The sequence below is a fragment of the Lepisosteus oculatus genome, chromosome 7 (assembly GCF_040954835.1).
Source record: "Lepisosteus oculatus isolate fLepOcu1 chromosome 7, fLepOcu1.hap2, whole genome shotgun sequence".
NCBI classification, from domain to species: Eukaryota; Metazoa; Chordata; class Actinopteri; order Semionotiformes; family Lepisosteidae; genus Lepisosteus; species Lepisosteus oculatus.
This window is the reverse complement of record NC_090702.1, coordinates 2,829,848-2,853,080: the sequence shown is the minus strand read 5'-3', so window position 1 is coordinate 2,853,080 and position 23,233 is coordinate 2,829,848. Positions and strand designations below refer to the sequence as shown.

The following is a 23,233-nucleotide window of genomic DNA, read 5'->3' as shown; positions in this document are numbered from 1 at the left end:
CGCCCATGGGGAAAATGAGTATGACAGGAAGAAAAAGTGCAAGATGATGTCAGGTCACATTTTAAAACAAATTATACCCAGCTCCTTGGTAAACAGAACCGAGTTCCCAGCCCACATATAGCTTCCTGTGTGCAGGAACAGATGAATTCAGATGAAAATCAGATTTTGCAGTAAAAGAGCCCACAACTATAATTGGAGGGCAGTTTTATTCATCGTACTAGCTTTAGAATAAGTAGGGTGGGTGCTGGGGAATCTCAGTAGCTATGGTTCTCCTATCCCAGGAGCCACTGGGTGCAAGGCAGGATACACCCTGGATGGGATGCTAGATCCCGCATTTAGAAAGATCTTGTCTCGCTGCCACTTGGCGTGTGTTGGGTCATGTACGGTACATTCACTGAAAGTTAACCAGTCAGAACAAGCATCCACTTGCTCACATTGATAAAAGACAATAACCCTTTTTACGAACGTCTGAAATATCGTAGAGATTGCATGAGTGTGTACTTATTGCAAGTTTATTTTGTTAGAAAGGTAACTAGTGAAAACGCTGCCGGGAGATGAGGTCAACCTGTATCCCGTGGCTGGCAGAGGAATCCTACTCCGTTGGGCCCCTGAGCAAGGCCCTTAACCCCAACTGCTCCAGGGGCGCCGTACAATGGCAGACCCTGCGCTCTGACCCCAAGCTTCTCTCCCTGTCTGTGTGTCTGTGTCTCCCTGGAGAAAAGCTGGGGTATGTGAAAAGACGCATTCCTAATGCAAGAAATTGTATAGGGCTAATAAAGAAACATTATTACATTATTGGTTAGCTTGAAGTGAAAGATTTCTGGTCATACAGACATTTACACTGTCAGTTCAGTTTACGCAGTGTTGTGTAATCACTGGTTAAATTGGGGGGGAGGTCATTCTTAGGAGCAGTTACGGTATTTACTGATAACATGGTGCAGGGGAGTAGCTGAAAGTCAGAATTACCAATGATAAATAACATACATGTATACACAAGCAACATCAGAATCTTAAGGATTCAACATATCACAGTAGCACTCAAGTTGAAACACTGAGTGAAAGTCAGAGAAGAGAAGAACATACTAAGGAATACTCCCAATAATGATTACACAACAGTGATCGATCGAGCAGAGTGATTTGCTTTTGTACCAGTCCAGCGGTGTTGTGGGAGAAATTAAGACGCTTGAGATCAGAGTTTAAAAACCGTGGAAAATCACACCAGTGCCCATGCAGGAATTAAAGAAAACAATCAGTGATCTTGACTGGGCCCTGAAAACACAGGCTGTTGTTTTAACTCAACAGATGACTTGTCATAAAGACTAGTTTACCATTTCAGAGCATATATTAACTACTCATCCAGGTTGGGCTGCACATCAGTGGTGGTGGAGGGGAGTCCCCATTACCTGTAAAGCGCTTTGAGTGGAGCATCCAGAAAAGTGCTATATAAGTGTAAGCAATTATTATTAATAATAATATTATTACTCTGATTTCTGGCTTCACCCTCTTGGTTAGATGGGCAGCAGTCTGGCCAGGAGGAGACATTTTGAATGCGAGTGGTTATGGCCGGAACTGGAAAAAGAAATCAGGTTGATGATTTGTGCGAGACAAGTGTTGGTGCTCAGCTTGCAGACCAAGGGGCAGAATGTCTATGGGGATCTTCTCAAGCTTTCTTCCTACAAGCCCGGAACGCAAGAGGAAATATGGACACCGAGGGTCCTTCTAGAAAATGTACAAAACAAGAATAAAATTCGACAGCCAAGGCAAATACAATCTGCAATCTAACTGGTCACTATGGGATTATAGGGGGAAAAAAACTGCAGCCATGCTATGAAATGGAGACAGTAGGTAGACATCACCGTGAAACCAGTAACCGAACACGGGGAGGATGAGGAAGTGACCCTCTCACCTTTAAGATTTGTCAATCTTAAGGGAGGTGATACACCTGCCTCCCAAAAATCACCGCGAGTCTGTAAACACCTCAAGGGGGCGCTGGGAGCTCAGAGAGTCTTGGCTGATGAACATCAGTCAATGCTTGGTAAATCCTGCTCACAGTCACCTAGTGTTGATCCTAAGGCTTGAACCTGACACCTGCCTTTATACACTGTGCTTTAATGGTTACTTCTTAAATCTGTTTCTCAAAGCACCTATGAGGGCTGATGCCCTTACTGACTCAGTCTTGTACCAGTGAGGTTGTGTGAAATACAGGATATACAGTTATTAAAGGAACGCATGTGAGGGAACCACAAGGAAATTGTGGCCATAATCCAGTCATTTTTATTAATTCTAGAAAGGAAGGCTTACATTTTATTTATTTTTTTCCATTTGAGATCTTTAACTCTCTGCGTGTAAAATAAATTGGTAAAAATCAGTTTTTCATGCCTTTGTGGCCCTGCTACCAGAACATACCGTCTTCCTGTTCCTGTTTGGTCATATTTCTCAGGCTTGACACATTTTGACATGAGCACCTTCGCTGATTGTCACCAGATTTGTAAAGTGAATGTTCTTGTAGCCCTTAGTGCGATTAGAACCGACTTGGCAAGCTGGTATGTAAACTGTTTGTCAATGATGTGTGCATGTGTTAGGACTTGTAAGAGAAAGGTACTTTTCTCCTTGTCTTTCCTTCTTGGGAATGAATCTCTTTGCGTCTACACCTTTCCACCCAGTGGCTGATGTAATTGTTTAAACAATCACTACTAGAATTCTAGTTTCTCCTTTCACAATAAGTCAGTCTCCTCCCAGTTCTTTTAAAAAGGGACAGGGAAATAAACAAGCTGGCCAGCCATCCTGGTTGGGAAGCAGTCTAGGGACAATCATATTCCTTGATTTAACAATTTAGCTATAATAATAATTATAATAAGCTATACACAGCACCATACTAGTGTTATCAATCCATCCACTTTCAAACCTCTTTATCCGGTACAGGGTCACTGGGCCGCTGGAGTCTATCCCAGCAAGCACCAGGCAGCAGTTGTTTTAACAAGTCGAGAGACTTTCTGTAAGTAAGAATTCCATTGTACCGGTTACATATGGCAATAAAGTTCAAGTTCAAGGCAGGGTACACCCTGGATGGGACGCCAGTCCACTGCAGGGTAGACAGACCCACATACGCTCACGCCAGGGCCACTTTTCCCAGAACTCCCAGCATGTCTTTGGACTGTCGGTACCCGGAGGCAACCCCTACAAACTCCACACAGATGGCATCCCAGGTCTGGAATTGAACCCAGGGCACCAGTTCCAATGGATAGTAATGCTGGTATATGGTGAAAATAAATCAAATATATTCTGCAGTACAACAGCTAGGAAGTGAGCAGTACTGCATCATTGATTTATCTTAATCACAATTCAACCCCTGAAATGATGTTTTTTCAAAGGATAAAGAAGGTTTTTTTGATCCATTAGAGTTATAAAGGGTTAGTCAAAATGTTGTCGACAAATAGAAATGCCAATTATTTTACTAAAGTTTTGTTTTCTCCACACTGGTGAAGGATTGTAAGGTTACTGTTGAAAACATTGATAACCCATGTAATTTGTAATAAACTGTCAAAGTTGTCAACAGCGTTTTGACTCACCCTGTTTATATAATGCAGGGATGTTAAGGATCTCATCTCCTTGAGTTATTGACCTACAAACTCACTTTGGCTCCATGTGATGGTGAACAGAAACAACACATGAGCTAAACGATCTCCTCTGTTGTGCCTCTCGTTAATGATGTCTTGGATAACTTTATTAAGCTCTGGCTCTGCGGTAGGGAAGGGAAATACTCCCCTCTTACTGTTATGCTATTCAATGTCAGTTTCTATCCCCTATTAACAATAAGGAAAGGAAATCTTTGGGAAGCAGACAGTTCCTTCCATTTACAAATCAAAGAAGAACTTGAAAAACAAAACGCCTTTTGAATTTCGACGCCGTTAACTCTTAGGTATTCAGAGGTGGAGTAGGAAAGAGCCATTTTTCCCCCTGTTCAGAGAGTGGCCTTGAGATGAAGATAAGTTAATCTCAGGGTCTTAAAGCCACTTTTGTGTTGAAAGCTGCAGAGTCCATCTGAATTGACTGGGAGTGGATCAGAGTTAATTTATCCATATTGTACTGTGCCTAGAGGCTCTGTTCCTTTCTAGAGGACTGGAGGGTCAGAAAGTCCACTTGCAGCTGAAAGGTAGCACAGAGAAGAAAAGAATTAGCCTTTCTGGCATTGTAAGAACTTAAAAAAGAAGTGGCATAATATGTAAGCCACTATATATATATTTTATATACACTATATAAATAAAACAAGGTGTTTTATATAATATATATAAAACACGGTGATGACAAAGATCATTGAGCATCAAAAAAAGCCATTTTAAAGTCAATTTGATGATCCGCTATCAAAGCCAGTGATGTTTATGATGTTAGGAGTTTTTATAAAATGATGAGAATTTTCCGGTGTGAGAAAGTAGGTTTTTTTTTCTGATGTTTAGCAGAGGGGAGGCAAGCAAACAAGGAACTGCATAAATCAAACCTTGGGGTTATAAATACGTGTATAAACATCTCTCAAGTCAAGCATATCAGCTATATTTATGAGTTAATGGCTTCTATGAATACTATTCCGAAAAAAATAGAAAATCAGAAAAGAGACCAGAGTCTCACAGTTTTGTAATGTAGCCTAGTAGATGTTACAATAATATTTTATTAATTAAGTACATTATGAAAACATAATGTGCCTAACAGTGCCACAGTATTTAGGATTGCTGTCTCACAGCACTGGAACCTGAGTTTTGGTTTCAGACCTGAGGTGCTATCGGTGTGGAGTTTGCATGTTCACCCCGTGTTCACAAGGGTTTCCTCTGGGTGTTTGGTTTCCTCCCACAGGCCAAACACATACTGGTAGCTTAATTGACTTATCCGCATGTACACAGTCGACAAGAGGCAGCTAAATTGATGTACCTGCTCCGTGATCGGAAGATCTTACCCAGTGAAGGAAGGCGGGATATCAGCTTCAACCAAATCATCACATTCTTTCTATCTTGTTCCAGATTAAGGGAACCGAGCGGGTTAAAAAGGGCCTCATGTTCTCATTTTCCACCTGTCCTGCAGTTCATGTTTCACTGCTGGTTCTGTAGAACTCCGCTGGGTTCTTGCATAAATGTGCAGTCTTCTGTATCTTAGACGCACAGATGAACAGCATCACGGTAATCTGTTTTGACTGTGTTTTAAAAGACAAGGCAGAGAAAAAAACCTATAGATGTGTCTCCAGGTCATTTCTTATTGTCTGGAATGCTTGGCATCTCAGCCCCACTGTTGTGTAAACTGAGCATCTTAGAGGAATGTCCGAGATGAGGAGATTAGATTTGTCCTTCCAGATGTGAAGCTTCCATAGCTAGGGATGAGCTGGGCAGAGGTGAATGAGAACATTATCCGGCTATCAGTTTCCTGGAATAAGAGGGCAGTCTTGCCTCTGTATTCCACTATACAGTATATACTGATGCAAAGGCTGGATCATCTGTTCTTAGTTGGCATTCCCCTATTTTATATACTGTGTTTCCCAATGTAGATGAATCTGCAAGTACTCTTGATAAATAGGCACACAACCACTTTGCATTAACTTAGAGCCTCTTTTGTGCGTCTCAGAAAATCAATATCGCCGGACCCAAGAAATTCTGCATCGCTTTTTTTCCCCCCCAGATTTCTGTTGTGGTTCTTTTGAAAGCCAAAAAACCTCCCGGAGACTGCATGGTCAAAATAAATTTCAAATATTTTCAAATGAAAACATCAGGCACTGTGCTATCATGTCATTTGTAACTCAGTGTTCACTCATTACAGTCACCTCTTCTCTGAGCCTATAGTAGTATTTGTTGGATAATGTATGCATTGAAAATGTTTTTAAATTAACGCATACTTTCCAAGCCCAACATAATGGTGCAAAAGACAACATTTAGGATGAATCGGCAATACCTTGCAAGGGATTCCCTTTCAATGTAAAAGTGTACATGTTAAGAGCAGACACATTGTGTACATTTGCTTTTCTTCTTCCTGTCCAAATGAGCTGAAATGTGAAACCAATTCCTCACAATGCAATCTGCAGTTAGGTGGAGCTGGGTGCAAAGTGCTCCTTTTTCGGTAGTTCCTGTGTCAACCTCACAGTTCCCACTTGATACGTGGAATTAATATGAGAAAAGATTAAAGCACTTTGCCACAGGAAAGGGTTTTTTTTTTCAGGAAAATGAGACAAAGGCCAGCGACTACTACTCAGCACAAACACTTCAGGGGACTGCGTTCTTTCTTAACTAGTTACAGCCAAACTGCACTCCTGGGATTGAATCACTGTAGACCAGGTTTCCAATGTAATTCAAGATAAAAAAAACAACACAACTTTTAAATGGTACCCGTGTGATCCTGGAAGAAATGTTGAACATGGGGCAGCACAGGGGTGCAGTAGTTACTGTAGCATTGATGCCTCACAATACTGTGGTTTAATTTTTGGTGTGCTGTCTGCATGGAGCTTGTGTCGTTATCCACCACCTCGCCTTCCCAGATAAGTCCAGGAAGATGTGCCTGTTGCGGTTATTAAAAAGCCACCCAGATACAAGGGCTGCAGGCCGACTAAAAATAGCCTTTCCTGCATAAACCCACAGGCCTGTACATAAACAAAAAACAACTCGCTAGCAGCCAAACCATAAAAACAACCAATACAAAGGAAACGTCTTCCAGGAATTGGCGATCTCACCGTCTTAGCCTAACATCACTAAAAAGTACACAACAAAACATGAGGAGAGACACAAAAAGGACAAAAATAGGGAGTACAACAACAGTCTTGCACGTCTCCGGTTTTCCAGACGTAGCCTCGTTTTCTGAGGTTTGTCCGCAAAACCACAGCAGCAGAGGCCGAACGTACTGGTTTTTGTAGGATTTACAAGCAGAATCCTAGGTGGAACAGAAATTAAAAGACAGAGGGAACGGTTTACTTTTACCGTGGTCAGTAATGCTGCCTCACAGTGCTGGGGCCTCAAGTTCAATTCCCAGGCATGGAGTTTGTATATTTCTTCTGGGTTTGTATGGGTTTCCTCCAGGTGCTTTGGTTTTCTCTCACAAAGACACGCTGGTAAGTTAGTGGACTTCTGGGAAAATCGGCCCTGGTGTGTGTGTGTGTGTGTGTGTGTGTGTGTGTGTGTCCTGCTATAGACTGGTGTCCCATCCAGGGTGTACCCTGCCTTGTGCCTGTTGCTTGCTGGGATAGACTCAGGCTACCCTGTTACCATGTATTGGATAAAGTGATTAGAAAGGTGGCTAAGTAGAGCACACATTATACACTCACTGTGCTTTTCTGCAAAGATAACAATTCAGCAGTGCTCTTTCACAACGCTTGTCTTTGCATTACTTTACCTTTCATGTTAAAATGACAGAGCGTAGTCTTAAAAGGGAGCAGCACCTAAGCCCCAATTCGAATGTGCTTTTCATTAATTCCTGATCGAGTGGCTTCCATCCCAAAGGAATTGCCCCTACCCGGGTGACCGTCAGCATCCAGCACAGAGCAGGTCAGATAGAGAGCAACAAGTGAATCAAAGGGGAGCTTTAGAATCCCAGGGTAAGTTTTATCCCAAAATTCACCAATAATACCGGAGATAAATCCCTTCTACTCTTACGATCCTTGCCATAAGGTCTTTAAGAACCAAATACCAGAATTTCCACCCACACCCCTCTCGGCACCAACCAGATCCAGTCTTGCTTTCTCTCCGATGACCAGATCGGGCCTCAGAGCCACTATGCTGCTGCTGCTGCCAGTATCAAATTATTTTTTTTTAAAATCAACTTAAAGTGAACTGTTCCACTCTCCAAAAACTGGGGAGGAATAATGACATCTCAATCTCACACAGCTGCTCCTAGTCCCCATCGTTATGGAGATGAGCTGTGTACAGGGAACACAAACACCTCCCCATCGCATTCCTCTCAAGTTCCCCCCCTCCACCCTGTCTCTGTCTTGTAGCTGCCCCTGAGTTCACTCTCCTCTCTGAATGGGGTTCGAGCCTCCTTGTCCTGTGACCAGAACAGTGCCCATTAACCAAGCAGGTTAAGCCAAACCTGTCCCACCTATGTAGCTGGAAGCAGGATTCCAAACAAGCCACAAAAAACGTTCTTTGTCCCTAGTCAAAAATATAAAAAGCTCCTATTTCTGACCTGGTTCTTAACTTTCTTTTGCCTCACCAGATTCCCCTGTAAAGCGAACCTTAAACAGTCGGAGAAAAGCACTTTTTACCTCGCCCTTCAGAAACAACTTACCAGGCGTTTTTCTTTTTCAACCCACGCTAGAGCTAACCCGCGTCTCCCTTTTAAACTACGAGGAATTAATCTCTCTCTCCCCCCGGCCTAAACTCAGCTAATCTACCTTTCATCTAAACGTTACCGTCTGTGTGCTCAACCCTTTTATAATGAGAATGATCGAACACAGGTGTAGCAGACCTAAACTTCTCTCCCCGTCATGTTAATACCTCTCTGACCGGACTCGCTGCCGAACACCCGTAGCGCGGCGCATGTGGTCAGGAAAGGCTGATATACACAGTTAATCCACAGCTAATCAAAATAATCCCGTAGTCTCTAAAGGAAAAAAAAATAACTATGATTATGTGCCGAGACTGCAACAAAAAATCATTTGCATCACCTTTTGTTAGTCGTTCCGTAGTGATTTGTTCACACGAATCGATTTCATGTTAATTGCAAGACGTTCTTTTTTTTATATAGACGGGTATTCGTCCCGGAGCTCTGCTCGCCATAAAAACCAAAACGATATAACATTTACTGACGTGCAAGAAAAAAACTACGCAGATTAAAAGCATGTTCAGATAAAAACGTCGTTTTCGTCTTAAAGTTGAAAGGGCTCTGGGGTGCAGTCTGTCTCGTCTCTCGGAGTGCAGTTCTATAAACGGGATTTGGAACTGATTAAACTTGCAACTGTTTTCCAATATTTTAGGTTAGTTTTTTTAGTTTTGCAATTTTTATTAAACGTACATATGAAGCATATAGCGCAGGCATCTGACTGTACAAAACACCTTGATCAGAAAGGTCTTTGTTTATTGATAACGCCGTCGTAAAGTCGATTTGACCATTCCCATCAAAACCAGTGTAGGAACATGGAGAGAATTTCTGGTGTGAGAAAGTAGTTCTGCGGATGAGTTTTGAAAAAATCCTTAGATTCTGATTTTAGCAGGAGGGAGGCTAGCAAACAAGGAATTGCTTAAATCAAGCCACGAGTTCATTCACTTCATGTATCAACATCTCTACATCTCCAAAGTGAAACATATCCAGCTGTATTTATGAGTTATATGGCTCCAAGTCATTAGCATAATTAAAGCAAAACTTGGAAAAGGGACCAGTTCAGTGTAACGCCCAGCTTTGAGCTGCTGTAGGGGCGTAGATGGGGTGGTGGTTAGGGTGTATGAGTGGTGTGCACAGGGAAGTCCCACACAGGGTGTGAGATGCATACACATAACTTGAACTTTATTGCCATATGTGACCGGTACTGGTACAATGGAATTCTTACTTACAGAAAGTCTCTCGATTGTAAAACAAAACAAAGTGCAAACAAACGATAGACAATGTGCAAGTAAACATGTAGACAGTTTGAATGTGAACAATACAGACGTGTAAACAATCACTGGAGATGTGCAATAGATAAGAAATCATAAAGAGGTAGATGGTGATGGTGTAGGTGTGGTCCGAGGGGGATGGCTAAATGTGTTCGTCAGTCTCACTGCTTGTGGATAGAAGCTATTGAAGAATCTAGTGGTAAGTGTCCGTATGCTCTTATATCTCTTGCCTGAGGGCAGTGGGGTGAAGAGCTCATGCCCGGGGTGGTGACTGTCCTCTGTGATGGCCAGAATTCTACCACGGCAGCGGTCCTCATAGAGCTGTTTAATCTCGGTGAGACCGCAGCTGATGATCTTCTGGGCCATATTGACCATTCTCTGCAGTGCCTTTCTTTCTCGCGAAGAGGTGTTGCCATACCACACGGTGATCCCGTTGGTGAGGATGCTCTCGATGGTGCAGCGGTAGAAGTTCACCAACACATGTATTGGCATCCCCCATCGCTTGAGGCATGCTCACAGTCCAGGTTAGATCTTTAGAGATGTGAATTCCCAAAAACCTAAAGCTGGTGACTGTTTCCACTTCCGTTCCATCAATACTGAGTGGGCTGTGAGCGTATGGCCTGTGTCTCCGAAAGTCCACTATTAGCTCTTTCGTTTTCAAAGTCCAGGTGTTTGCTATGACACCACCTAAGCAGCTGTACAACTTCATCCCTGTAAGTGGACTCGTCATCATCACTGATCAGTCCTATTATAGTGGTGTCATCAGCAAACTTAATGATGCGGTTGTTGCTGTGTCTTGCTGTGCAGTCGTGAGTGAACAGGGAGTACAACCTTGGGCTCAGACAGCAGCCTTGTGGGGTTCCAGTGCTCAGGGTGAGTGATGTTGATGTTTTATTGCCTATCCGCACCACCTGTGGTCTCTCGATAAGAAAGCCCAGCAGCCAGTTGCAGACAGAGTTGCATAGACCTAATCCCCTGAGCTTTGTCACCAGTATGATGGAATTGAATGCTGAACTGTAGTCCACAAACAGCTTTCTCACATACGAGTTCTTAGTGTCCAGATAAGCGAGTGGAATTGTAAACCTAATAAATAAATAGAGCAGGTTTTAGAAATAAGTAGCCAAAACATTTCAATAAACAACTAATTGTTAATTCCTAATAGACACTTTAACTCAGGCCACACGAGAGGTCCAATTCTAATGTAGCAGTTCTCCTTCCTGTGTATCAAAGCTCCCTGACTGAACAAGGTGCTGTGCTCATCCATTCCAGTTCCCCTTCCTTTACCCCAACATCACCTCTGTAGCTGCCTCCCTGGCTCATTCCTCACAGGTGATGGAAGGGAGGGGGGGAGTTGTGACAGAACTTATCTCTGACCAGCACTATCCTTTCCTCAGCCAGACTCCGAGTAAAAGGAACAGGTGACAAATTGTGACACTAACAAGTGCTTCTGCACAGTCACTGACAAGAGCGCCTGGTTTCATATCTCATCTGAAGGACACGCACGAGAAAGGTTCTCGACGTGCACAGGGTGATAGATGGTGACTCAGGGACATGTTAACAAGCATCTTTGGCAGCTGCCCATCAAAACATATTTGATATTAAGTTCTTAACACCTTCCATAAGAGGAAGTGTGTATGTGTTAGTCCTGTTTTAAATGCAGCACACAAAACAAAGAAATACCGGACTGTGCTCTCTTGTATCGTAGAGAATGGCCTTAATGTTTTTCCTCTTCAAGTGTGTTCAGATCACTTTATGAATCTTGGTTAGAAATAAAAATAACAGGCAACTGTTTGACAAAGCCCTATGGTATTCACTCCAAAGCCAGAAAAAATGACATTGGCATGCAGAACTTCCCAGCGAGACAGAAGCACTGGATGGGACACAGATGTCACCGAGCTCCCCAAATATATTATATGGGAAGGAACAATCTTAAAATAGCCATGACAAAAAAAATGTAGTGGAATCTGGAAATATAAACTACACTTGGTTGATACCGACCGATTTGCTTTGAACTTGTCGGTAAATGTTCCAGAAATGTTTTCCATCATTACCATTCTTTGATGTGGTATAATGACAACATTAGGCAGTGACTCACAGTACAGTACACCTCCAACAGCCTTTAGGAAAGCCAGAGATAGGCTTGTACTGAGAAATGCAGTATTCGGATGGAATTACGCAAATCTCGAGGTGGCTACCTGCCAAAACTGCCGAGTAACTCCTAAACGGAAGCAAACTATCGAGAGGTTTGATTAGTGTGAGCCAAATGCCCTGCCTCCGTTCATAACGACAATCTCTGTTCTGCTCAGGGCAGTCTCAAGGGGTGGGCGGGGGATCTTGTTCTTGTGTGTAGCGGTGGCGGCAGGGAGCAGCGTTCAGGTGATGCAATAGCTCCCTAACTGGCCTGCGCAAGCCGACGCACAGAACTGCTGCTCACACTATCGGTGCCTTCAGGCGTCTCAATGCCAGCACCCTCGTCGTCGTCGTCGTCGAGGTCTCCCCACCCGTGTCCTTTTCTCCTTCGCTCCTGGTTTTTACCATGAACCTTTCCACAGCCCCCTTTAAGGCCCGCATTTGCATCCTCCCTCTTCTGCTTCCCTGGTCTTTTCTGTAGTATTTTTCACCAGCTGACACTTTTTTTTTTCCCGGGCTAGTCTAGCTCTGCCGCCATCGCTTTTAGCTGGCAGCTGATGGCCCGTGACATAGTGACAGGCCACCTCCAGTTCTGAATAAAGCCCCCGCTCTCCCACTGACTTTAGATCTCGTCCGGAGGTAAAATAAGAGTTTTGTTACATCGCGTCATTAAAATATTTAAACATGTATTTATATTTTTCTGCGTGTGGAAAGGGGGATTGGAGATTGGGCCGCCCTCCCCCCTTTGAGACGGCCCTGGTTCTGCTACGTAGGGTGACTCTGGGCTGTTTAAAGATGTCTGCTCTGCATGAAAGGGCTATAGCTACCCATAAACCCCTTTGACTGGTGCTACCCGATGCTCAGCCTTGAAGCGCATGGCTAGAGCACTTCTTTGGTGCCTTGCCTTTTCATCAGGCTGGGGAAAAGGGAAGGCGCTCTATGACGTCGGCCCTCCTACAAACAATGAAAAACCAGCCACGTACTCCGTTTGCACTGTTGAAAATAGTAGTTGTCTACTACTTTCTACTGTCTACTTTTCTTTATTCATTGATGTGACATCACCCACCCTCCTCTCATCCGAGCTTGGAGCGGGCGAACCAAGCCAGTCTTGTTTGTTTTGACTCCGTTGGTGCTGGTGTGTGTAGCGTCTGAGCCTCTTCCATTCCCCAGATACAGTGCCTTTGCTTTTTCTGAAAAAACGAGCCGCCAGGTTTTGGCAACGAAAGCAGCTCAGGCGCTAATTTCGACGGTGCAAACTGGCACAAACGGAGCACTTACGAACAGTCTCGTGGGCTTTTCGAGTGTGTGGGGGTGGCGGGGGGGGACAACTTTACGGAGCTGGAGAAGGTGTTGTGTAAAGCTGACTGGGTTGGGATGCTGGCCTTCGGAAGAGGCACAGGCCCTGCTGATCTCAACTTTAACGCACGCTGCCAACCGAGCAAGCTGTTGCAGGTGTCGGCTTGTCTGTTCCCATCACTTTAGAACAGAATGCCCTCTGGGACATTAAAAAAAGAGCACTTAGTCTATGGCTGCGTGCCTGCAATAACAGCAACTTGTGCCAAGTCCCTAACCCAGGATGAGGGCATCCTGAAACCCATGGGAGAGTTGTCTCCTAGTCGTTTTTCTCACAAGCAGAAAGTAAAAATAAACTCTAATGAAATTGCACTTGGAAATCGTACCCATTGCTGAGCTCTGGGTGATGGCTTTGTCTGGAAACGTGGAGGGACCCCTGCGGTCCCGTCGCATGACGAATGAACCGTTTACGGTTTCTGTGCGTGGTCTTAATTGGTTAATTCCTGCTCTCGGAGATTTGTTTATTCCAGTTCTTTATGCCTCAAGGTATTATGATGATCAGCAGCAATTAAATGAAAGCATACGCTGTTTAGGCACTGGCTGTGTATTTGTGTTGGCAGACAAATTGTATTGTCTGCATCAGAAAAAAAAAGGATTCGATGACAAAATTCTTAGGAACAGGACAACTGACTCTGCCTGTTGCATCCCCCATTTCTTCGTCTGTAAATTTCGGGGGACTTTGATCTGCACAGAATAAAGACCAGGAATAGTTGAGTTGGGTACTTTGAAGTTCCAAAGTGAGATCTAGAGGTTAAATCCTAATGCTTCGAGCTTTTCAACAGAAAGCAAGACCTCTTAAAGTTGGAAATACAGATCACAGGACACACCCACCCCTTCTCTTTTTAAAGTAATTCAATCCTGAGGCACACACTTGGTTGGACTCTTTTCCTTAAAGAGGCACAATTTCCAATATTTTCCAGTGTTTGGGTTGCAAAGAGTCCAAAGATAGAACAGGGATGGTGACAAGAGAATGTTTGAGCATTTGTATCTACAGTAGGTATTTTGTTTATTAGTTGAAATTGACAAAAATGTGAAAACATCAAAGATGGGTTTGAACTGCATGCAATTTCAATTTATGGTCTCCTTCTTTTGTGTTCTTGAACTTATACTGTACATACGCTGAAAAGAACACCTTAGTGATACACAGAACTGATAAAATACTATGTGGGGTCAGAGGTCAGGGGTCAGCATTGGAGGGTTACTGGAACCATTTTCCTCCCTGTTTTTACAAGACTGGATGTGATGGTCTGACACTTTCGCAGCAGAAAATTAAACCACAACTGCAGCTCCCATGATGACTTGCGTCTCTGTATCGCACACAATGTTCTCTACTTGATCTGAGATAGAATGGCTAGTTCTGTACAGTTCTGTTTGACTTGTCAACTTGTCTTTTTCCCTATTTTTTTTTGAAGAGAGGATCAGAAAAGTAATCTGCAGTAACATTACCTTGACATTACTCTTAAGCATGTTATTTTGCATGATGCAAAAACACAATTTCTCTCTCAGAGATAATATATACAGTTTAAATCAGGGGTTCATAATTCTGGCACTGGGGTCCCCCAGAGCTGCCGGGTTTTGTTCCATGAGATCACTTCATTAGATAATCGATCCCTTAACAGTTCTGGACCTAACTTGTTTAGTACAATGAATCTAGCAAGAAAATTGTCATACAATGACTTAGACTACATTTCATATACAACATTAACTGTGGTACTTTTTATATACTACAGTGTATATTTATATAAAATACTATTATGAGGATCTAGCGCAGAATGGTGGCTCACAGTGCTGGGGCCCTGGGTTCAATTTCTGGGGTGCTGTCTGTGTTGAGTCTGCATGTTCCTTTAGGGTGTCCTGGTGCGTGTGTCTGACTGCCCTGTTATGGAGACTGGTGTCCAGGGTGTACCTGACTGAGGCCTGTTGCTTGTTGGGATAGATTCTGGCTCCCCTGTGACCCTGGATTGGAAGAAGTGGTTAGAAAATGGATAGGTGGGTATTTTTAGGAGCTGTTTTTTTTTATGGTGACACAAAACTCCTATTTTTCCTGTAAAGTTGTTCTTTTGCCAGGACTAGGGAAGTGGGCCAGGTTTGTGTCAGTATACACAAATAACTTTAGAAAATGGAGCGGTGTCTTGACTATTGTGTTGTCAAAAATACGTACGTTTTTGAAACGGCTGTATGTTTTCTTACGGATTGACGGGGCCTGAAGGATTTTGTTGTTTTTTCTTCTCGTTAGGTTTCAGCAAGTTGCATGTTATTAGCACAAAAGAGTCATGCTGAGCTTTCTACTTTGACAGGCACATACTAAGTAATGGTCGTTTTTTTTAATAACAAGGTACTGCCTGGGAAATCTACATTTGTGCAGGTTTATTTAAACTGGGGACGTGGATCTTCAAATATATTCATTAATGTCACAAGCTCTAGTTTAATTCTCTTCTGCTTCGTTCTCTACAGTACATGCTTCTTAATAGGAAGGCCTTGAATGATGGCTAACATTGATTTAGTGAGTGTGTGTTGTACCATGATCTGATGCTGTAATATTTCTTATGTTGGCTGTATTTGGGAAATACTCAAATGTATTGCTTTCATTCTGATTAGGCTTATACTGGTTTAAACTAGAATCTGAATATGACCGAATAGGGCTGGTCAGTGGTTAGCGTTGCTGCCTCAAAGCACTGGAGCCCTGGAGTTCAAATTCTAGGGTGCTATTTGTGTGGAGTTTATATTCTCCATGTGTGACTGGTGTCCCATCCAGGGTGTATCCTGCCTTGCCCCCATTGCTTGCTGGGATAGGCTCTGGCTCCCCTGTGACACCCCCAGGAACAAGAAGTGGTTAAAAATGGATGGATACCTAATAATGATGAGGGAAATGCTAGATTTCTTCAGTAATTGTGATTTTACTTGACTGTTTCTACTGTTGGAATCTTTGGTCAGCTCTTTGGAAAAACAGGCCACATTACTTCAGAACCCTGATGCTTCAGATCTTTCCCTGTTCAATATTGACTTTGGACAGCCATGACGTCTGGCACCAGAGTACTTCAGTATTTCCCTCTCCTTTTAAGCATGTCATTGTGTGTGGTGTTGACGATTGGAGAAACTGGAAAAAGTAGAACAAATAAGGACAGGTCTCTAAAAGGGAAAACATGAAATGGCAAAAACTCATTGAAAGAGTTTAGAACTTTAATGAAAACTTTTAACTCTTTAATCTCTAGTCATACTACAATTTCTATTTACTGTCTAACTTCTGTAACGATATTGCCATACTGTAAATGACAAAACACAATTGCTGTGTTGATTTCGTTCTTTTTGTCATTAATAGCTTAATTAATTATATGTCGCTGGGTGATCTGGTTTGATTTGGAATCACAGTGGCTTTATGAAACCAAAGACTGTGAACTGCTCTCTTGTTGAAATGTCAGTCACTTGAACAGGGGAAGAAAACGGGCCCCCTTTGTTCACCTGACACCTCCATCCATCCATTTCCTAACTGCTTTACCTCATACAGTGTCGCAGGGGGCCCAGTGTCTATCCCAGCAAGCAATGGGTGCAAGGCAGGGTACACCCTGGATGGGACGTTGCTACTTCTTAGGGCACAGACAGACACAAACACACATCCTCACACCTGGGCACGTTTTCCCAAATCCGATCAACCCACCAGCATGTTTTTGGATCGTGGGAGGAGACCAGAGCACTTGGAGGAAACGTGGGAGCTAGAGGAGAACATGCAAACTCCCCCACAGAGCACCCAAGAAATTGAACTCGGGGACCACAGCACTGCGAGTCAGCAATGCTAACCACTGTGCTACAATTCCTATTCAGTCCATCAATCAAGGGTTTATTCATCGGGGCACGAACAGTACAGCGCACAGGGGTGTTGTCGGCAATGAAATGCTTTGTCTGCGAGCTCGTTAAGAGGGATAGAAGAGCAGAAGGACAGGAATTTAGAGGGATTAGATTAACATAAGGATACAATAAATTACACAATTACAATTTACAGCTTGCACGAAAGTAACACAAGGAAAGGAGGTTTTAGTGCTCTTCGTACAGTACGTGTCCTGAGAGTGCAAGGGGCAGGAGGGCACCAGCACACCCTGTCAGTTCAAGGAGGTCACTGCAGGCGTCTGCTGTGGTTGGCTGTTCAGCAGTCTTACTGCCTAGGGGAAGAAGCTGTTTACGAAACCTGTTGGTCTTGGTCGGTATGCTTCGGTATTGTTTTCCGGATGGTAGTAGAGAAAGCAGGTTGTGGTTAGGGTGACTGGGGTCCTTCAGGATAGACCCGGCCTTCTTAAGGCATCTAACAGAGTAGATATCCTGGTTGTTCGGTAGCGCGCAGCTGGTAGTGTTTTGAGCCAGTTTCACCACCCTCTGGAGTACATCACGCTGTCGGGCATTTACAATACCAGGCAATGATGCAGCCAGTGAGGATGCTTTCAGAGGTGCACCTGTAAATATTTGTTAGGATGTTTGACGGCATGCCGAATTTTAGTCTGCAGAGAAATTACAGACGCTGCCGTGCTGTCTTGGCTTCCAGGTTGGTGTGGTGGGTTCAGTGGGGCAGTATTAACTGACTGCTGAGTGTATCCCTATTTGTTTTTCAGTTAAATATTGGTTTTGTTCCCTTTCTACACACCATTCTAAGTGAGTTCGCGGGACCTCGTTTTTGCAATGAGCAATGCATGATGCACACATGCTGACCTGAGTGTCTAGCCACCGACCTGTTGCAATTGCGATTTAGACAGTACGCGAGTCCGTGGAAACGCTATTTGTTGAGCTAAGGAGGGTTGCTGGTGCCCCGTTCTGGAATTTCACTCACAAGTCGTTAAGTCGTTTAACAAGTACAGCACAGGTTGGGTTTTTTTTTGCCAGCGCCGTCGAGACAAAGTTATTTTTACTACCTCGTAAAAACAAAAAAGGAACACGCAGACTCAATTTGAGCTGAGGACCATTTTTTTTTCCTATTAAGGCCGATCTGGGGTCCTTTGCCCGGGTTGAATCTTGTTGGGCAACAAGGGGGGGTGGGGTAAGGAGTTGTCAGGCGGGTGAAATCAAGAAGGTTGCGAAATGTTTGACGTAAGCAAACACCTCCTAGAGCTGGCCTATACCAAGCTGGTAGAGAGTGAGCTTTAACATCGCCACTTGGTGTGGGAATCTTGCCGTCATTGGTGAAGCCAAGCAGCAAAATTATTGCTGAGAAACAGAACCAGCTGAGCCACATCTGTACTAGGAAGGTTTACAGGAAAGCAGTGTTAATAGGAAATGGATGTATCGAAACCACTCCACTGCCATTTTGAAAAAATACGTTCCAGACTGCATTTCAGAGTACCCAAGGTTACAAAAACCCATTTAAAAAGTCATTAATTCGAGTGCTGTTACTCTTAAACTCTGATGTCTGAGTCCCTTCAAAGCCTTACATTGACAACACGTACAGTATAATCTGCATGTCAATCTTGAATCTTATGTTTTTGTACTGTATTGCATAGAATGGTATTATTTATATTATGTGTTTTGTATTCTGTAAAATTCACTGGATGTGTTATGTGCTCTGTATACAGTATATACTGCTTTTCTTGCTGTCTCAGTGAGACCAAAGGAAAATTTCCACTGCATGTGGACATGTGGAAAGTACATTCTGATGTTGATTTCTCTTGGAGTGAGCTGGTGAGTGAAAGGCATGGGGCAGGAGAAAAGACTCACACTTGCTTGTGTTCCTCAGGACTTGTGATGCCAAGAGGGACAGCGCGGCTGAAGCAGGTACTGAGACGGACGCTGTGAAAAGGCTTGAGGACCCGTAAAAGGTAAAATCATGATAAGTAATGACATTTCAGTAAAGAGCACCACTCATTTTTAAAGCCTGGAAATCCCAGTAGGATGGGAAATCTGGAGAATTGTTCGGTATAAGTGTTCCAGTTTTTATGAGATGAATTTTTGCTAGTTCTTTTTATAGCCCGTGGCCTAGATTATTGCATAGAGACATGCTAGACTCCTTGTCTTAATAAAAACAATCTCTCTAATTGGTATGATAGGAGGTAATTAGCGCTGTTCGTATGTGTCCTGAGAGTGCAAAGTGACAGGATGGCGCCAGTGCACCCTATCAGTTCAAGAAGGTTGCCTATTCGCTAGCGGCCATTTGGGTCATTGAAGCACAACAAATGAAAGAAGAAAAAATAGATTCAAAAGCATTTCTCTTGCCTCCGCATAAATGAGCAACATCAGCGTCTGCAGTTTTGTGCAACGTGCTTGCATCCTACAAACATTGCTGTAGCAGAACAGCTGTGCCTCAGAACTGTCTGTGCTGGTTTGTTTGCTTTTGTGGGTGTGTGGCTCAGAGAGAATATAAGTGTCTGTGTCAGGAACCTCTGTCTGTGTGTGTCGGCCCTGCAATGAACTGGTATCCCATCCACAGCGTACCCTGCACTGTACCCATTGCCTGCTGGGGTGCACTCTGGCTCCCCAGCAGCCCTGAATTGGATGAAGCAGTTACAAAATGGATGGATGGATGGATCTGGGCAGTAAATGGTCTCTTCAGTCCCTTCCTTGGCGTAAAATCACCGTTTCAGGCACAGGAATAGATGCTCTGTCCAGTAAATGTATCCAGTTCTTATGCTTTGGCAGAGACTGTGTTTTACCTATTGCTTTCACAAAGGATTTCAACCACATGATATACTGTAAAATTACATGTAAATATACTATAATAAAAAGAACCGGTAAGGTACTATAAGCTAACCCTCGCAGCCTTGTCAAATTAGTCATGGGTTTTCAGAGACTCCCCATCTGTGGAAGGATTTGTCAGCAGGATGTTCTGCCCACTTAAACGTAGACAGATTTTTGTAAATTGGGACCTGTGATATTTGCATAGAGCATTCCTCTGCTGGACATCCCATAGCTTTCAATTTGGGCTTGTATGTCAGCCAGAAAACATGATTACAAGGGCTGGTTTAGGCTGAAACAGTGTCAACAAATTAATGGGAAAAGCAGTGACTTTTTTTCCATACAGAAAAACCTATGGGAAAGAATCTCTGTGCTATTCCCAGCTTCCTGAGTCCATAGTTTAATTTATTCAGGCTACATGGTCTATATAGTCTATTTTCATTACTCAGATATTTTAAAAGCTGTATAGCCGAAAACACTTATGGCCACCCCCATATAAACAGTTCTCTCAAATTCCAGTTGTCAACAAGACCAGACTAAGTGGTCAATGTTAGTGATATTGACTGTCAGCATGAGTAGCTGTAAATGATCTGTCTCAGTCTAAAGAAAAGTTACAAAAAAGGCATAATCGGGATTGAAATGTCAAACTGCTAGGATTTGTCAGTCCCAGCAGGACTTGTAGCCTCCTGCTCATCACAGGAAATGCTGTTTTTGTCATATTTCACTGCACTGACTGTACAGTATGTGTCGGTCAGTGAATCATGAATAATTCTTCAAATTCAGTGTTAATTACTGAATCATGTATAGTACCGCATTTAGATTTTGGAATTATTGGAATAGTTAATGTGCACAATGCGCTGTAAATATTTCCCCAACAATGGCTCTTAAAACAGAAGTTCAGGATGGACGATAAATTCTAATCTCACACACCTCAGCTCACCTATGTGTATAAATCGAACTCAAGACATCCCTTCACATATCTCCCTCCTGTCTCACTATGTACACTCTTAAAGCAATGCCTTAGATCACTAGATGACATATTTCCTCCTTTTGTCACATTCATTAGGATCTAACCCAATTCAGGACTCTTTACACTTACATTTACAAAACAGCTTTGGCTTTTATCGAACGTGACCTAAAATTCAATCAAGGCAAGACGCAAAGAGTCTATAAAACCGTGATGTAAAACAACAGCGAATTGATGATAAAGAAAGCACAGCATAAAGATCTAGGCTGTAGCACGGTGCTAAGGAGAGTTCTTGGTGTTTGGGGTCAGGTCTTTCACAAGGAGATGAGTTTTCTGTTCCTTCTGGAAGATGGCGAGAACTTTCTGTGGGCAGTTGTGGCTGTGGCACGTCAGGGTGTGTGTAGGGTGGGAGGGGACTAGTTCACTTTTACTGTGTTCAAGTATTTCTGGAGATGGTGTAGCCCTGAATGGCTACTGCCATCCAATGGCACGTACTGTACTGTATGAGGGACAATACGAATCCTAAATGCTTCGTCTTTTGTCAGATGCAATGTTTTGAAGAAACCATCTGCTGTTTTGTACAGTCCACATTCGTGGAGCTAAAAAGAGCCTGTTCCTCTTTGAGGATTTCCACTACAGAAGAATGAGGGTTAAGTGGTGATCATTATGGAATCTCAGCATTCTGCTGACAGTGGAGAAAAGTGAAAAGTAAAAACTGCCCTAGAGCAGGGCAGAATGAATCCCATGAACATCGTACGTTGAAAGGCAAAACATTAAATGACTGAGCTTTTTCGGTTTCATTTTTGTGACGGCAAAGTAAAAGATATTGTAGTGGATAAGGAACTCTAGCATGAGGTTCAATTATAATAATAATAATAAACTTTATTTTATATAGCGCCTTTAAAGGTGGCTTCTCAAAGCGCTTTACAGGATGACAAAAATAAATAAGAAGAAAACAACAATAAATAAGAAGAATTCAAAAGATAAGACACAATTACAATTACAACAATAACAATAGAGGAGACCGTGGAAGGTGGTACTAAGAAGAGCAGAGGGGTGAAGAATGGAACCAGTTCAGTAAAGGCTTTTCTGAAGAAGAAGGTTTTGAGTCTGGATTTGAAGGAGTTTAGAGAAGGTGACTCTCTGATATCCTTGGGCAAAGAGTTCCAGAGCATAGCAGGAGAAGGCCCTGTCGCCCATACAATGTAGACGGGCTTGGGGGACAGTAAGGAGGGCAGAATTTGAAGAGCGGAGATTGCGAGGTGGGGAGTAGGGCGATAATAGTTCAGACAGGTATTGAGGTGCCAGGCCATGTAGAGTCTTATAGGTGAGCATGAGGATTTTAAAGTCAATTGGCCTCTGCCTATGACAGATGAGGTCAGCCACCTCTGGTAAAGATATAATATTTACTGTTCCCAGTCCTCACAGCACCTCGAACCCTTCCTCCTCTCTACTGGCTTTTGATTTATTCAGAAACACCTGGGTTTGACACTGCATCTGTGTACAGTACATTTTGTACATGAGCAAAAAATACTGTGAAGACATGACGCCAAGCAAAACACTCATGCTAGTTTCCCAGAATCCTCATGCTACTGTGCTCTCCATGTGCAGTATGGAACCCCCAATATCACTACGGCTTTCCCAGGAAAAAAAAACACGGGAGAAATCGGATTTGCCCGTGCCCGATAACCAGCTTCTGCCTCTCCTTTTTATTTGCACGATGTCGTGAGAAAAACGGGCACTCCCAGGGAATTTGTGAATGTCTGCCTGACCGCTATGTCTCAAGTGAAAATGCAACACGCGTTGAAGATGGCTCCTGGGAGCAGGGGGTAAATTGTTTGTCATACATTATTTTTTATGTACAGTATGCCTGAAACCAGAATTTAAAATTAAATCGGCAAATACAATGCAACACATGCCTGAAACATACTAAAAGGGGCAATTCACATAACAGATGAGGGGGGGATAAGGGCTTGAAGTTCTGAAGCTGAGAAATGCTTTTTTACTGAACTGGGATCTGGACCTTCTTTTTCCAGTTTCTGCAAATGAGCACAACCAGGTGTAAATTCTGGGTGACTCCGTCACCACCCAGCCTCATAAAACAATGCTTTTTTTTTGGTTCCAGTTGGACCTATGAGCAAATGTCTGAAGACTGAGAGTAACTACTGTATAAAATCATAACTGATAGGGAGCTGCAAATGGCTGAACAGCAGAGTCACACCAATCGCATTTAAAAAATCTTACACAGAACTTGCATACACACAAAAGAGCTTTAGCACAGCATACTCCAGGAGTATATGGTGTATTTATTGCAGTGGGCCTGCGATAAAGGCATCTGGGGTAGAGAAGGGGTGACATCTTCATCGTATTGTTCAGTCTGCATCATAATCAGTACTACAATCCTGTTGTCTTGGTAACTGGGAAGGGCCTTACAGTACATTAGAAAAGAAACTAATTGCGGTAGACCCTTCTTCATTGGAAGCCCCCTTGTGGACATCACCCAATGCTGGGGTCATTGCACTGCTGGTGTTCCCAAGCAGAATATAACGGTACAGGGAATTTCTAGGCTGGATCATCCCTG

At 43.2% G+C, this 23,233-nt stretch overlaps 1 long non-coding RNA gene across 3 annotated transcripts in view; it reads left to right on the top strand.

Annotated features, from left to right (window-relative positions):
• LOC107078095 (uncharacterized) overlaps window positions 1–23,233 on the top strand; it is a 142,712-nt gene that overhangs the window by 107,682 nt on the left and 11,797 nt on the right. For 2 of the 3 annotated variants that reach the window (XR_011190033.1, XR_001479090.2), the window contains exon 3: window positions 18,751–18,832. This is a non-coding gene — a long non-coding RNA (uncharacterized lncRNA). Of the gene's footprint in view, window positions 1–18,750; window positions 18,833–19,440; window positions 19,751–23,233 lie in introns of those variants that run through there. The other variant, XR_001479089.2, reaches the window with a different exon arrangement.